Below are 14,482 nucleotides of genomic sequence, written 5' to 3' on the forward strand. Positions count from 1 at the left end.
ACTTCCAGGTTGGCATTGGCTTTGGCGCCCACAGTGCTTGGCTTGTTTAATAATGTATGTGTATATATATCCTAAACCACAGTTACTGTTCCTTCTTCTGTTAATGCCGAGGTAGAAGGGAGAACCTTAAAGCATACACCCTCCATAAAAAAAATTGAATCCACTTTTCCTGTTAGCTTTGACAATCATATTGAAAACTATGTAATTGTTTGATGTGTTTCACATCATTGCTTTATGCTGTAGATTTCTTAATCTTCTTGACAACTTGTTTAATTGTTCTAATGTGTGCTCTAGCTCCACCACCACAAAATTATAATGCTTACTCATCATCAATTCAGCCATGAAAGAATTTATCTCTAGAATGGTGATAGTGAATAGCAAGTAGTGATGACTGAAAGTGAGACTGGGACAAGTGAAACTGCTGCTTCTGCAGTATGTGATGATGAGTATTAAATTGAATAGTGAGCTGAGTGAATTATTAACTAACTTGCCAATGACCATGGTGGCATAAATACTGCTGTCACTTCCACTGCATCAAGTGGATTGTGTCCAGTCAACTACACACACTGACTTGACAGTTGACAAATAACATTGTTACTCACTGGCATTGTCTCTGAAGTTGCTTATTGTGCATTGTAGTGCAATGTAAGGCAGTTTCACAAAATAAACTCTACGATGGAATTGACACCTGGAACTGCAGGGCGGCCAGCAGCCACTAATTACGTAATATCTACAGTAGGTTGGCTTGTTTAACATTTGTATGTCCTAAAACTAGTTACTGTTCCATCTCTTAGTAATGCACAGGTGGGAGTGAGGGCCCAATGACATACTCCTTTTTTTGTTTTATTCTGTTCTCACATCTCAATTTTTATTTATTACACTTTGAAAAACACTCCTGTTTTTAGTGTTATATCTGTGAATCACTGACCCACTGCCACTCCCTGTATGATTCATATGCATCCAGTTGACAAATATTTTAGATAATAATTTTTTACTTTAAGAAATTATGGGGTGCAATTCCAGAAGTCTCAACATTGGAGAGAAGAAACTGATACTTTCTATAACAACCGAGAAATAAAACTTCTGGATGCTGCATCAAGCGGCTTATGTCAACTAGCAGTGACTTTGCAGAGTCTCTTTTGGGCTTCAATAAACCCCTTCAAAGTCCCGAAATACCTGCAAGCCCATGAGTCTGGAATCAGATCAGACCTGTGCTTAGCTCTATTCCAGCAGAAAGGGAGACCTGAGCACAAACAGATCTACAGTCAAGATTCGCATTTGGGAGTTCTGTTCCACAAATTTGACCAGTAGTATTACTGACCAGTGGCCTCTAGTGACACACCTGCTACGAGCATTACCCAACCTTGCTTTGTAAAACTAGGAAGCAGTGTTTGGAAGGGGAGGTCATGATGGACATTGTGGTGTTGCTCCAGCCTGGGAACTGGTACATTGCCATATATGGTAAGCATACACCAATACCAAGTCAACTGGGATGGTTTAGAGTTTTCCTCCTTTCTAGCTGGTATCACAGGTGGAACAGTAATAATGGACAGTAACCTCCTGTAAAGATGGCATACCTGTGAGCACGTGACATGTATATGTGATAAGGGTTAATACACAGAGCTACCTATCTGACGCAGGGCCCCTAAAATTAGTAATATCCCGCCTCAATCCATCACCTATATACCTTAAAACACTGTCACCAAGTATAAAGAAAGTTTTAATGCTAGGGGGACTTGTCCCTGTTTACTAGGAAAAATATGTAATCAACACACAAAAATCTATTGTAGAAAAATGTGACCAAAAATGCTATCACTCTCTTCAAAACGTGCAAAGTTCAATTAGAACCCAAAAGACAATAGTTATTAAATGTTAGATTTAACATACAACTGTAGTACAGTGCTTAGGTTACAGAAAACAATATTATTACAAAAACATACAGTACAATATATGCAGCATGGTTTACCACTGTGGCAATCAATTGGTTTATTGATAATTGTTTTTTTATTGAAATGTAATGTTTTATTCCTTCTTGATTTTTTATTTGTAGCTTGCCCATTCATTGCCATTATAGCAAACCATGCCCAAATTATGGGCATGGTTTACCACTGTGACAATCAATGGGTAGAATGGGTGGGGTAGTTGCCCCACGGGAGGGTGGTTAGGCCTCCCGGGTGGATAGCAGGAGTGGGTGGGTTATCCCCTTAAATACCATAGTGGTTAATAACAGCAAAGGTGATTAAGAGATTAGTGGCCAGTAGTTAGTTTTTTTTTACATTACTGTCGGCGCCCACTGAAGAAGAGGAAAATGAGGACGGCCTTCATCCTGTCAGGGGTAAGTGAAATTTTCATTTACTTTATGCTGGATGGATAATATATATATTTTTTATGGGCAAATGAGCTATTATCCAGATAAAGATAATAGGGATTTTGACCATTGGTGTACTGTATGTGTTGGGGGGGTTATTGGAGGTAGATAGTAGAGTACCCATTCATTGCCATTGTGTTTATCTTTGCTCCCATTGAGGGCATAGGTAACCACACTGGCAATCCATAGGTGTATTGGCTAGTATTGTCTTTAAATTTGTGTTGGGGGTAGAAGGGATGGGTGAAGGTGGTATTTGCCCCATGGTGGGTGTTTATGCCTACTGGGTGGGTAGCGGGAGGGGTTAACACCTTCATTACCTTAGTGGTAGTAGCCCTAAGATAATGAAGGGGTTAACTCCTCCCACAAACCTCATGGAAGGTTTAAACACCCACCACGGGCCAAATACCACCTTCACCCACCCCTTCTACCCCCAATAAATAGGGCACTGGTATTTAACTCCTGCATTACCTTACTGGTTAGCCACTAAGGTAATGAAGCTGCCTGTAAAGGTATTTTTAGTACATAGGATTGAAGCAGGGGGTTTCCGTAGCTTATATTATTGTGTGTCAGCTTCAGAGACTCCCAGCTTCAATCCGATTCAGTAAAAATAAAAATGTTCTTCTGTCATACTGCAAATACCATCCCGCCACCTTTGAGGTGGCGAAATGAGATCGTCGAGTCACTTACTAGATGCAGGCTCTATGAAATTATCATAGCAACTAGAATAGGGTGATTTATTGTAACAAGAAATGCGAGTTTGAGCTGTTTACAACCTCCCACGTGGGAGCAAACCCACTCAAGAATAAGCACATCCCAAATGATTTTGGTTATCAAATATCCAAATAGCTACACATGCCAAATCGTTCAATAAGTGCTTAAAATGCTTGATGACTTAGTTATCGAAGCTACTAGAATAGGCCCCTTTCTGTTTTTGGTAGTGTGTTACTGTTTGATATGCGAGATTCACACATTAAAAGTTTGCCCGTGGTTTGCACGAAAAGTGACAGAGGGCTGAACTTGGAATTTTAGCATTATTTGCAATACCGGCCAGAAAAGCAATGGGCATTTAAGAGGTATTGTGTCTTAAAAATCAAAATGCAATGTAACCCGTCACTTATTCCCGTTCATGTTTGCACGATCCAATATCACACAGTTTCACGCTGTATTTGCTGTAAGAGAATTGTATGTAATGGTATTGAACTGAAATGTAAAATGTAAAAAATGAAAAAAACACCAAATGTAATTTTAGAGAAGATTTTTTTTTAATTTGCTAACGCTAACAAAGTTTAAATGAATAATGCAATACAACAAAGGCTCATCTTCCAAATTGACAATGTTCTTTTACTCTTCTTCGACCAGGCTGGCTCTTTGACATCTTGGCCTGTAAAGAGAGAATATACAATATTAATAATCGCACATACGTATAGTAATGTGCATGCGTGTCGCTATGGGACCTGGTTGAAACCCACACGCGTATCAATGGATTTATGCGCATACGTGTCACTATGAAACCTGGTTGAAATGCATATGCGTATCATTGAATTGTTGCATTGTACACCCAGTAATTGAAAATGCTAAATGCTGGGCTATTGTCCTTTCTCTTCTTGTGCATGCGTGGTTACAGTATGGAATGCAATAGACTGCGTGTCATTCAACACGTAATGGAATTCCAGAGAAGGCAGCCAGAGCTAATTTTTTATTAATCTTGTAAGCCAAAACCTGCATGTTTGGAGAGAGGAATTTTGTTGCCCAGGAAGAGTTGTAGTAAATTGAGGGAAGTGTGGATTAAGGTGTCTGTTTTGTCTCTTAAAATTACCAATTTGAACGGCGGCAAAGAAACAAGGCATTGTTGCATTGTGTTGAATTTTATAAAAATTGATTACAGTTTCAGAGTACACTGTCTACAATATACGGTATAATGATATTGGGACAGGTAGTCAGACGGAGACAAATAATCACGTTGAGGCAGGTACTCAGGTTGGGGCAAGTAACGAGGATGTAGGTTCATCTGGGTTTTAGTGTTGGTTGCCCAATACTGGTAATGATATTGATATTGAGGCAGGCACTCAGGCTGGAGCTGATACCTTGGTGGTGGCTGTCAATGTTCCAAACTGACAAATGGGATTCATTTGATAATAAGTAGTTTAGTGCAAATTATGATAAGACTCATTCAAAAGTCTATAAGACTCTTTGCCAGGGAGTGTGCAAGAAGGCTTTTTATACATTTCTGAATCCTTTGTTCAAAATGTGTTACTAGGCAGATTATACTAACCACTCCTTAATTCTTAAACCAATCATCTTACAGCTCATTAAACCTGGATAGAACTGGCTTAAAACATCTCTGAATCGGTAACTGGTACAATCTCTCACTAGGAATGTGGGCGTTTCTTCAGGCACAGTCGTAAATCTACTTAGAAGCGAAACCCCCATCTACACCAGACACACATTCCTACACACAAAATGGATACTAAAGACATAACTAATTTTACAAAATGGAAACTGAACATTGCTTTCAATCCTTCTCCAGAGACCCCCCAGTCGATTTCAGTAGTATATCAACAGGATCTTCATTTCAGCAATATTACTTAATCATTGAACATTGGAGGGACCGGCTCAGGAAGTTTGATTATTCAATATCATGGTCCCGATCGATAGCTTTCTCCTTCGGAAGTTGCCATGATCGAACATACCCACCCAAGGTGGGTGCAGCAACCAGCAACCTCCTTTCTTGCCGGGATGCGGAGTTGTTCTAATAAGGCAATCATTCAAACTTAAGTTGTGTATTATAAAAGTCTTCCATCCTTGCTTGTTTGGTAAATATTTTTAAGTATTCATACGTCAATGATATACTCATAGATCTCAGATAGAGTTGTCTTCTTATCTGTCCTGACTTTAAATGCGGAATATATCATACTGTATATGCGAAGCTACAAGCTGGTGTTTTGCGGCACAGAGCTACCATCATGTGCCAGACAGTACCAAACTCTGAAATGAAGTTAATGTTAAATACATACTAGTTTTTAATAAAATGTGAAACACCAACATTAGATACAGTATTGACAGTACATGGTCATTTAACAAAGAAACATTTTATCTGGGCTTTTAGACACCTGCCTGCAGACATTGAGCTGCATTGTTCAGTACGATAGCATTCAGAGTCCCCATAGGCAAAGAACTTTAGTTTGTCATCTGCGGACATGCACTGAACTGCAACCACACAAATAATAATTCCATCTGATCACTAAATAAATTGACACAGAGCAGGTATGGCACGCCGCGGAGATGCACAACTTGCTTCACAGAGTGCTAACGGACTGCTAATGATACATTCTATGAGGCTGATAGGAACAAGATGCTGCATCTGTAGATTTTATCCCGATGCTGACCAAAAAAGGAGCGGTTTCCACTAAATGGACTCCCAAAGCCCTAGCAGCCTTCCAGAAACTCAAAACAGCGTTTCCGTCAGCACATATTCTGATTCATCCCAATCTAGCCAGGCCTTTTGTCCTAGAACTCAACACCTCTGATTTGGGGGTAGGAGTGGTGCTCTCTCAACTTGAAGTCTTTGAAGAAAGATTACACCTCTGCGCCTTAGTTTCTAAGAAATGTTCCACTGCGAAGAGGAACTATGACATCGGGAACAGAGAGATCCTCGCCATCAAGATGGCAGTCAAAAAATGGCTTCATCTTTGGAATTAACTAGTTCACCAATCACAATTCTCACCGGCCACAAAAACCTAGAATACATAGAGTACAAAATAAGAGACTTGGGACACACCAGGCCAGATGGGCTCTGTTCATCACTCAATTCAATGTTATAATCTCAAAAAGTATGGTGTAACAGGCAGCACTCCCAAATACAATCAAAATATATCATGTCTTGAGCACGGAAACGGCTGGATGGAGCCTTGGCCCTCCCAAAACTATAGTACAAAAATAGATGATGATCCACGCACTCAATGAAACTTTAACGTGACAACACTGGAATATGCCAAAAAGATAATTTGTTTGAGATAAATGTGCACAGTACAATCTGGCGGATGATACGACTAACCTTAAGGGGGTCTATGCATACAAACATGTGCCAAAATGGCATGATGGGAAGCGAGGGGGATGGGGAAGGAAGGGAAAAACAAGGGGAAATGGGTAAGGTTGTGACAACAAAAATGCCTAATGGCAAACAGCTGCATAGAGCAAAAGTGATAGTGTTACTGTGTGAGGTGTGAGAAACACGCATTAAAAGTTTTTCCGTGTTTTGAACGAAATGTGACAGAGGGCTGAACATGGAATTTAAGCATTATTTGCAATACCGGCCAGAAAAGCAAGGTGGCGTTTACGAGGTATTGTGTCTTAAAAATCAAAATGCAATGTAACCCGTCACTTATTCCCGTTCATGTTCGCACGATCCGATATCACACAGTATCAAGCTGTACAGATGCACCGGCCGTTTATCTGAACATTTCTCACCGCCTTTTTTGTAAAGTCTGCTGTATTCCATGCGGCATTAACTCGTAAATATTCCATGAAGACTGTCTATCATACAAAGTGTTTACCGCCATTGATTTTCCATGATTACTGTGATTTTTATTTCTTTGTATGCAGTTCTGCGTGTTACCGCCAGATGGCAAAAGTGAATCCCTTTGCACAGGGCAACCAGTGAGCTGTGTGCAGTCAATTTGCGGGAGTTTAAAAACTAGATAAAAAGAGTGGCCACAACAATCATCCATTGTAAAGTGACCTTGTTCTCTGAAGACGTTATCAAAGGTGGGCGTTTCATAATTAAAATCTCCACTGTATACACAATGCTTGTCCCGTTATTCTACAGTACATTGCTATCCCTGTACTTTCATCATGTCAAGTCAAATGTCAAGTCCTTATACCAAACCACAATGTAGTTATGAATTTCTCATATTTTCTGCAATTAATGCTAGAACAGACAAGGCGACTTTAGCAGAGATTTACGACTATATGATTACATGAATCTATAAAATCTATAATATGAATTCTTCAAATTTTCACTGAACCAACGTGGATGGAAGCATTCGGTAAAGAAAACATTAACTAATGAGGACGGCTTTTTTTTCCGCATAGCACCTCCTCTAGGAGATACCTGTACAAGAGGATATTGAACTGTGCTCCCAGATTTTGCCAGTATGTTTGCTCATGGCGACTGAAAAAGAAGAAAGGTCGGGTTTCATCCATATAAGATTCGTAAACAGGTGTTCACTTTGTGTTCACATGGTTTAAAGAGTATACCTCTATGCAATGCTAGTGCTTTTCTTGCACTCATTTGGACTTCTTTACTATTATACCTTGAGAAATGAATTTATCAGCAATCATTTATTTCTGTCTTGCCCTTTTACTAGCATCACTGACAAACCTTGCTACCTTCACTATTTGGAAATATGGGAGTCCTTTTTTCAAAGGTGTTTGGTGAAAGCTAAAGGCTTGGAGTACCATGTTCTGGTTTGTTGGCTTGACAAAGATATTTGTATGTAAACTGTCATCTATTCTAGTAATAAGTACATATAGAGTGAAGCAAATCAGGCTGAAGTGTGTTCAAATTTTCTGCTAAATCTTGTAGCTCTAAAATAGGGGCTTACCACAGAAAAGAAACGGGATCTATGTATCTGTAATAGAGTGCGATAGGTTTGCAGTATTTATTTGCAGGAGTCAAATTCAAGTCCATCACGATCCATTGTAAGTAATATTTCTCCTCAATTTTTAAATAATTGCAATTTAGCACAAGTAGCTTTTAATCCCAGCACTTTAAAAACTTTATATCTTTGAGCCATTTACAGATATTTAATGTTTTTTTTTGTTTGTTTTTACTTATTTTTATTATTATTACTTTAGGAATTTATAAAATAAACATCAACACTGGTTTTTACAGATAAAAATAATTATCTAGGATGAGGAGAAGGGGGGAAGAAGAGAAGGGGGAAGAGAGAGGGGAAGAGAGAGGTGAGAGGAGAGAGAGCGAAAACACACGAATGAACGGCGGATCCTAACCACTCCAGACCATTGCATCGGATATGTAATCTGAAGAGAACCTTTAATTCTTTTAATCTTTACCATGACCATGCAGCAATGCAGTGGATACCCAGTCCTAGTATTTGAAGGGGCTAATCACCTCTTTGAAGGTGTCGGGAGACAGAATGTCAAGGAAAGGCTTCCATTTATTTAGAAAAGAAACCGTCTTCTGCTCCGTCCATCTTCATATGAATCAAATGTTTCCCTAATCATAACAGAATAGGAATGATTCTAGTTGCGCAATCGTTGGGGCATGTGCTTTGAGCCAATTAACTTGTATCAACTTTCGTGCCAGCAAAACAATTACCCCCGCTAATTGCGGAACCCTTAGAATCATAGTTTTTCAAACCTTCAAATATCCAAAGAGCATTGCCCTGAAGTCAAAGGAAAGCTGTACTCTCAACAGCTTATTTATAAAGCCCAAGGTCTTATGCAAAAATTTCTGTACCTTCCAACAGTACCACAAACAATGTGAAATATTAGCATCACTGCAGCCACATTTATGACACAGTACCATGGACCTATGTTGGAATTTGTTCAGTTGGACTGGGGATAGGTACACCTGATTGACTATCTTAATCTCTAGCTCTCTTAAATTAGCATCTCAAGTATTAGAGCGGGCCTCTCCATACCCTGCGGCCAGTATTTCTAGCTCCAAGACCTCAGGGAACTCCACTTGCCATTTGGCTAGAAAAGGGTTCCAGTACTTGGCATTACGGGTCTCTATCAAACTACTGTAGATCATTTTGGAGGTGAAGCCCATTTTTAGGGCCATCTCGAGTCCAGTCTTTAGCGCATTGTCCACCAATAGAGATGGCTCTCCCCAGACCAGACTGGCTACATACTGTAATGCAGGAAAGCAAAGAATTGTTTATTTTATAACTGGTATTTTTCTCCAAGATGTTGGAAGGTTGAAAATATCTGCTCTCCTAGACCGAAACAGTGGAAAATATGTACAAGGCCCTTAGTGGCCCAGTTCTAAAAACAGAATGGCCTTGGGCTGCAATAAAGTTGGTTTTCCCAAAAGAGGCAGATATTTAGAAACTATTCGGGGTAGTGTGAAATATTTTCTAGTTTTACGCGGACAGTGTCCCTGAAAAAAACACTCAACGTGTGTCGAAGGAAGGAAAACTTAGGGAGTGTCGAAAGGCTAGCTGTCCCTCCACCTCAGAGGTATTACATTCTGATATTTCAAATAGCCAATCCCTAATGTATCTTGTTAATGCAAATATATTTAAGGCCCCCACATCTGGAAGGCTCAGACCTCCCTGATCCTATGTTATTTCAAATAAAATTAGTCAAATGCTTATGTATTTTTGTGATGCCTTTTTTCCAAATAAGCAGGGGAAATGTCTAGATCAAATATAGGAGTTTTAGGAAATAAACTATTTTGATTATGGCAATTCTGCCAGACATATTCAACGGCAGGTTTTCCAACCTTCCAACTCTTCGCAATATTATTTATGATGGGATTATAATTAATCTCGTATAATTACTGCAGTTTTAGGGGAAAGTGGATGCCAAGCTATTTAATAGAGTCGCTACCGACCTTAAATGGAATCCGTGTTCCAATCGAGTCAGACTGCCCTCTACTTAGCCAAAGCATCTGAGACTTTGTAAAGTTTATTTTATATCCTGAAAATGTTTGAAAGTTATCAATAATCAGCATTACTATTCGTATCTGATCATGTGGATCTGAACAAAACAAAAAGCAGGTCATCTGCGTTAAAAGCCACTTTGATCACCCAATTCGCAAACTCTTAAGTGAGTCTCTCAGGACAATATCCAGAGGTTCAATGGCCAAGTTATACAGCATTGGTGAAAGGGGACACCCATGCCTAGTTCCTCTTTATAACCTAAAAAACTCTGAGGATTTACCATTCAAAGAAATAGAAGCACTGGATTGAGCGTAAATTATTTTTAGAGCTTCTGTGAATTTTCCACCAGCCCTGAACCTGTAGAGTCTGAAATAAGTGAGGCCAGGTTATCATGTACCAACAAAATGGCTGCCACCGCTCTTCCAGAGCACCCGCTGCCTCCACGGACCGAGCTGCTAGCGTGTCCTCCTCTCCCATGTCCTTAGGGATCACCCATGTTGTTGGCTGCCGGATTGTTCATCTGGGACTGCAGGCCGCACCCTCTGCAGTACAGTGCACCGCGTGGGAGGAAGAGAAACAAAATGGCCACTGCTCATCCATTGGAGCTCTCAGGCCCCTCAGTACAGGCCACCGTCTCCATGAACTTGAGATAACAGGGCCCCAGGGATCTCTCACAGGTACTCAGTCACCCTGTATCCCTGCCCCACTCCTCGGGCTCAGCACCAGCACAACTGCTCTCTCTAGCCCTCTCTCTAGGCTTCCCAGCGTTCACCCCTGGCCCTTTATCACTAGCTCAGCCTCATACAGTACCTGTCTCAAAGCTGGTCACTCGTCCCACCAAGAAGTCACGGGTCAGTCCCTCAAGGAGTGAGGTATGTATGCAGAGGCAGTATTCGGGAGATATTGAGCCATAACACTGATTGTAGTTTTGCTATGTGTGTTAAACTATTCCTGCCGTGTGGTGGTTTGCAGCCTACACCGCAATTTTCAAAATTGGACTTTACTTCCGGGGAATCGGGGCAAGGTCATCAATATACCCCTGAAAATGAAGCTGACACACTGGTCTTCCACCTACTGTAGGTGATGGGCCTATATCTTGTAGTCTGGAACAGGATTGCAATGGATCAAACAATGCCAGAGCAGGAGCACACAATCTATGTGGCAATCTTGGAAACAGCTCACCCGGAATTCCAGTGTTTTAAATGTAGAAGATGACATCCAGTTAACATTCAATAAACAGACAATGTGATTCCTATTGATCTACCCTATAATGTGATACATTTTCATGCCCAATTCTTATGATCTCTTATGTTGTATGTTATTCCTCTGTACCATTATTCCTCATATTCCTATCTTTTGTTCATTATAATTATCAAGCGTGTTTGCCTACAATAATCTCAACCTGATCACTAAACATAATTGCAAAACATACAGAACCCCTGTAAGCTCATATTGAACCCCCAAAATAACCACTATATATATATATTTTTATATATATATATATATATATATATATATATATATATGCGCAGTGGTCGACAAATCACCAAAAAATCTACTCGCCGAACAAAAAAATCTACTCGCCACCTAGTACCACACGTGTGCCGCTTGGGCCAATAGGAGCTCGCCACGATGTTAAATCCACACGCCCGGGGCGTGCAAATGTATAGGTTTGTCGAACACTGTATATGCGTATAGGTGTCAAAGAGGAGTGCTACTGAGCATGGCAATATATATTTAACACCCGAGACAGAACATGAAAGACATACAGAGCTCAGTGCTACATCCATTAACACAGATACCCGACAAAGTGTCTTAAGCCCTTGAGCCCCTCCAAGGCAGACCACATCGCAAGGGTCCTAACACTAATATAAATTCTTAATAACCTGTACATTACCAGGAAGAATGATTTATAATAAATCTGTTTATTGAACCCCCAAAATAACCACTATATATATATATATATATAGAACAGAAAACTACAATAAGCGCAATCACAGAGAGATTAACAATAATAATTACCACATATATAGGAGGGTATACTACCTCACAATCTAACTTTCCCTGATTTAGTCTGCAGCCGGAAGGTCTACCGCTCCACGGGCTGGTAACAGAAGGATATCCAAACAAGAGTGACCTAGGCACAAGAAAAGACAAGAAAAACAAACATAGGGTAATACGTTCAAACAATTTCTCCGCCAGAGGGTACGATATGCAATTACAGCGAGTAAGATATAATCAGGCCTTGTATCCACTCTGGGATCTGGAACAATTAATGAAGATCTAGAACAACCAGCAGCAACTCATCCACAGGAAACGTATCCTCGTGTAAAGTATCACATGTTGGAAGAGAAGTGGGACACATACATAGTGTAACACAGTTTATTATAAAATTAAATAAAAAATGACAATAGGTAAAATACCCGAACCGACATCCAGCAGGGGATACAGGAAACAGCTCACCACAATGTGACCCGGAAGTCCTCCACAATGTTGGTGTATTCCGGATGTGAGGTCTGCAGTCCGTGACCCCGCGATGCAGGGGCTGATCAGAGAAGTCTCTCTGCACTCCCAAAGGCAGTCCGTAATGAGGTGGGCAGTGAGGATGGAGAATTGTATATCACAGTGTGACAGCAGCTGAAAAACGCTCTTCCCTACGCGTTTCTTCACATAAAGTGATTTCATCAGGGGATATCTGACCAGTCTACGTCAGAACATATTTATAGTGATGAGTCAATCAACCACTTGGTAGCTAATTAGTATAAACACATGTGTGATGACAATTAAAGGAACAAACATTAATTGAAGACAATGACTGTCCTGTTCATAGTGCACAACACCTTGCAATATCAATTAGTTATATAATTAAAAATTGGCAGATCAATAATGTTATCAAATGCCTAAAACAAGTGTAAATATGTAGTATATATAAACAATATTGCATGAATATACTATTATGATGAAATGTGAAGAAACGCGTAGGGAAGAGCGTTTTTCAGCTGCTGTCACACTGTGATATACAATTCTACTCCATCCTCACTGCCCACCTCATTACGGACTGCCTTTGGGAGTGCAGAGAGACTTGTCTGATCAGCCCCTGCATCGCGGGGTCACGGACTGCAGACCTCACATCCGGAATACACCAACATTGTGGAGGACTTCCGGGTCACATTGTGGTGAGCTGTTTCCTGTATCCCCTGCTGGATGTCGGTTCGGAAGAGCTGAGAAAACCCAGACAGAGAGAGGGCGCGCCATCCAAGGCACATCGTGGGCGGTTGGCGAATGAGTATACCCATTATATGCTTTTATTTATCCTGTGTTTGTGAGTTCGCATTTGTTGGTTTTATTCATTTGTATTAAATTGTATTTTTTTCATGCTGCACTAGGATCGGGCGCTTTCTTTTCTTGTTGTTCATATATATATATATATATATATATATATATATATATATATATATATATATATATATAGGCACTGTACCGTGTATCTGTGTTAATGGATGTAGCACTGAGCTTGTCTGTGTTTCATGTTCTGTCTCTGGTTTTAAATGATCACTAAATATACCTGCTCTGTAATTAGCGTATTATCAATGTCCCATACTGTATATCTTTCCCAGTTTTGACATGGGATATATGTAATGAAATGTAGTATATGGTTTTATTAATCTTACTATAATTTGAATTATTTAATTTATTTATGCTCGTCATAAATACGCTCACTCCAATTATTTTTAACACAACAAAGCCACAATACTTTACAACATGTGTACACTCCAGCCAATTGTGTGTATACATAGCACTGTTTTACACTGTTCTTACATCTTAAAAAAGGTCCACATTGGCACCGAAACGTTGATCCCTTAAATAAACCATGGCATTTTATTCTAACTTGTATACAGAATACTACATACTGTATTTTTTTGTTGAAACTTGGAGTTCCATCCTAAACATTAAAATGAAAACAATGTTATGCTGTAAAATACATACATAACTACATTCATATACTTGCATCACACAAATTAAATAAAAAGAGCAAAAACAACATAATTATAGTGATTTATCCTTGTGGTCTTGGATGTACAGTAAGATAAAAAAACAGCATTTTGCAGTGAAAAGTAAACTTTTTTATATTAGCTTTGCTTCGTACATTTTCCCTTTCAGCTTACCATTTTGCTGCTGCAGCTCGGCTTGTCAGTTTATAGCACTAATGGGTTGTGATACGGTGTCAGGGGAAGTCAACAATCACTGTGTAGAGAAAGAAAGGGCTATCACTGCTGACACAGGCCAAGACAGAAATACAATGGTCTTGGTGGCCAGAGAAAGAGAACAGAAATTGCATGATGCCATTGCTTTAAAAGATTAGGAAAGACTTTTGTCCTTTTCTGACCAAACTGTCGATCCACCCCAACACATACATAAATCAGCACCTCCAAGTTATTCTAGAATAGGTGTTGTGTTGCTGTTTTCTCTTAGATACATTTCA

The 14,482-nt window shown here is 39.8% G+C and overlaps 1 long non-coding RNA gene across 1 annotated transcript; it reads right to left on the minus strand.

Annotated features, from left to right (window-relative positions):
* Positions 1 to 3,681: 3,681 nt before the first annotated feature.
* LOC142492055 (uncharacterized) lies at positions 3,682 to 14,227 on the minus strand. The gene is made up of 3 exons (XR_012800699.1): positions 14,166 to 14,227; positions 12,046 to 12,136; positions 3,682 to 3,749 (listed from the first exon to the last, which is right to left on the minus strand). It is a non-coding gene; the product is annotated as an uncharacterized LOC142492055 (long non-coding RNA).
* Positions 14,228 to 14,482: the final 255 nt, after the last annotated feature.

Source organism: Ascaphus truei, chromosome 4 (genome assembly GCF_040206685.1).
Source record: "Ascaphus truei isolate aAscTru1 chromosome 4, aAscTru1.hap1, whole genome shotgun sequence".
Lineage (NCBI taxonomy): Eukaryota > Metazoa > Chordata > Amphibia > Anura > Ascaphidae > Ascaphus > Ascaphus truei.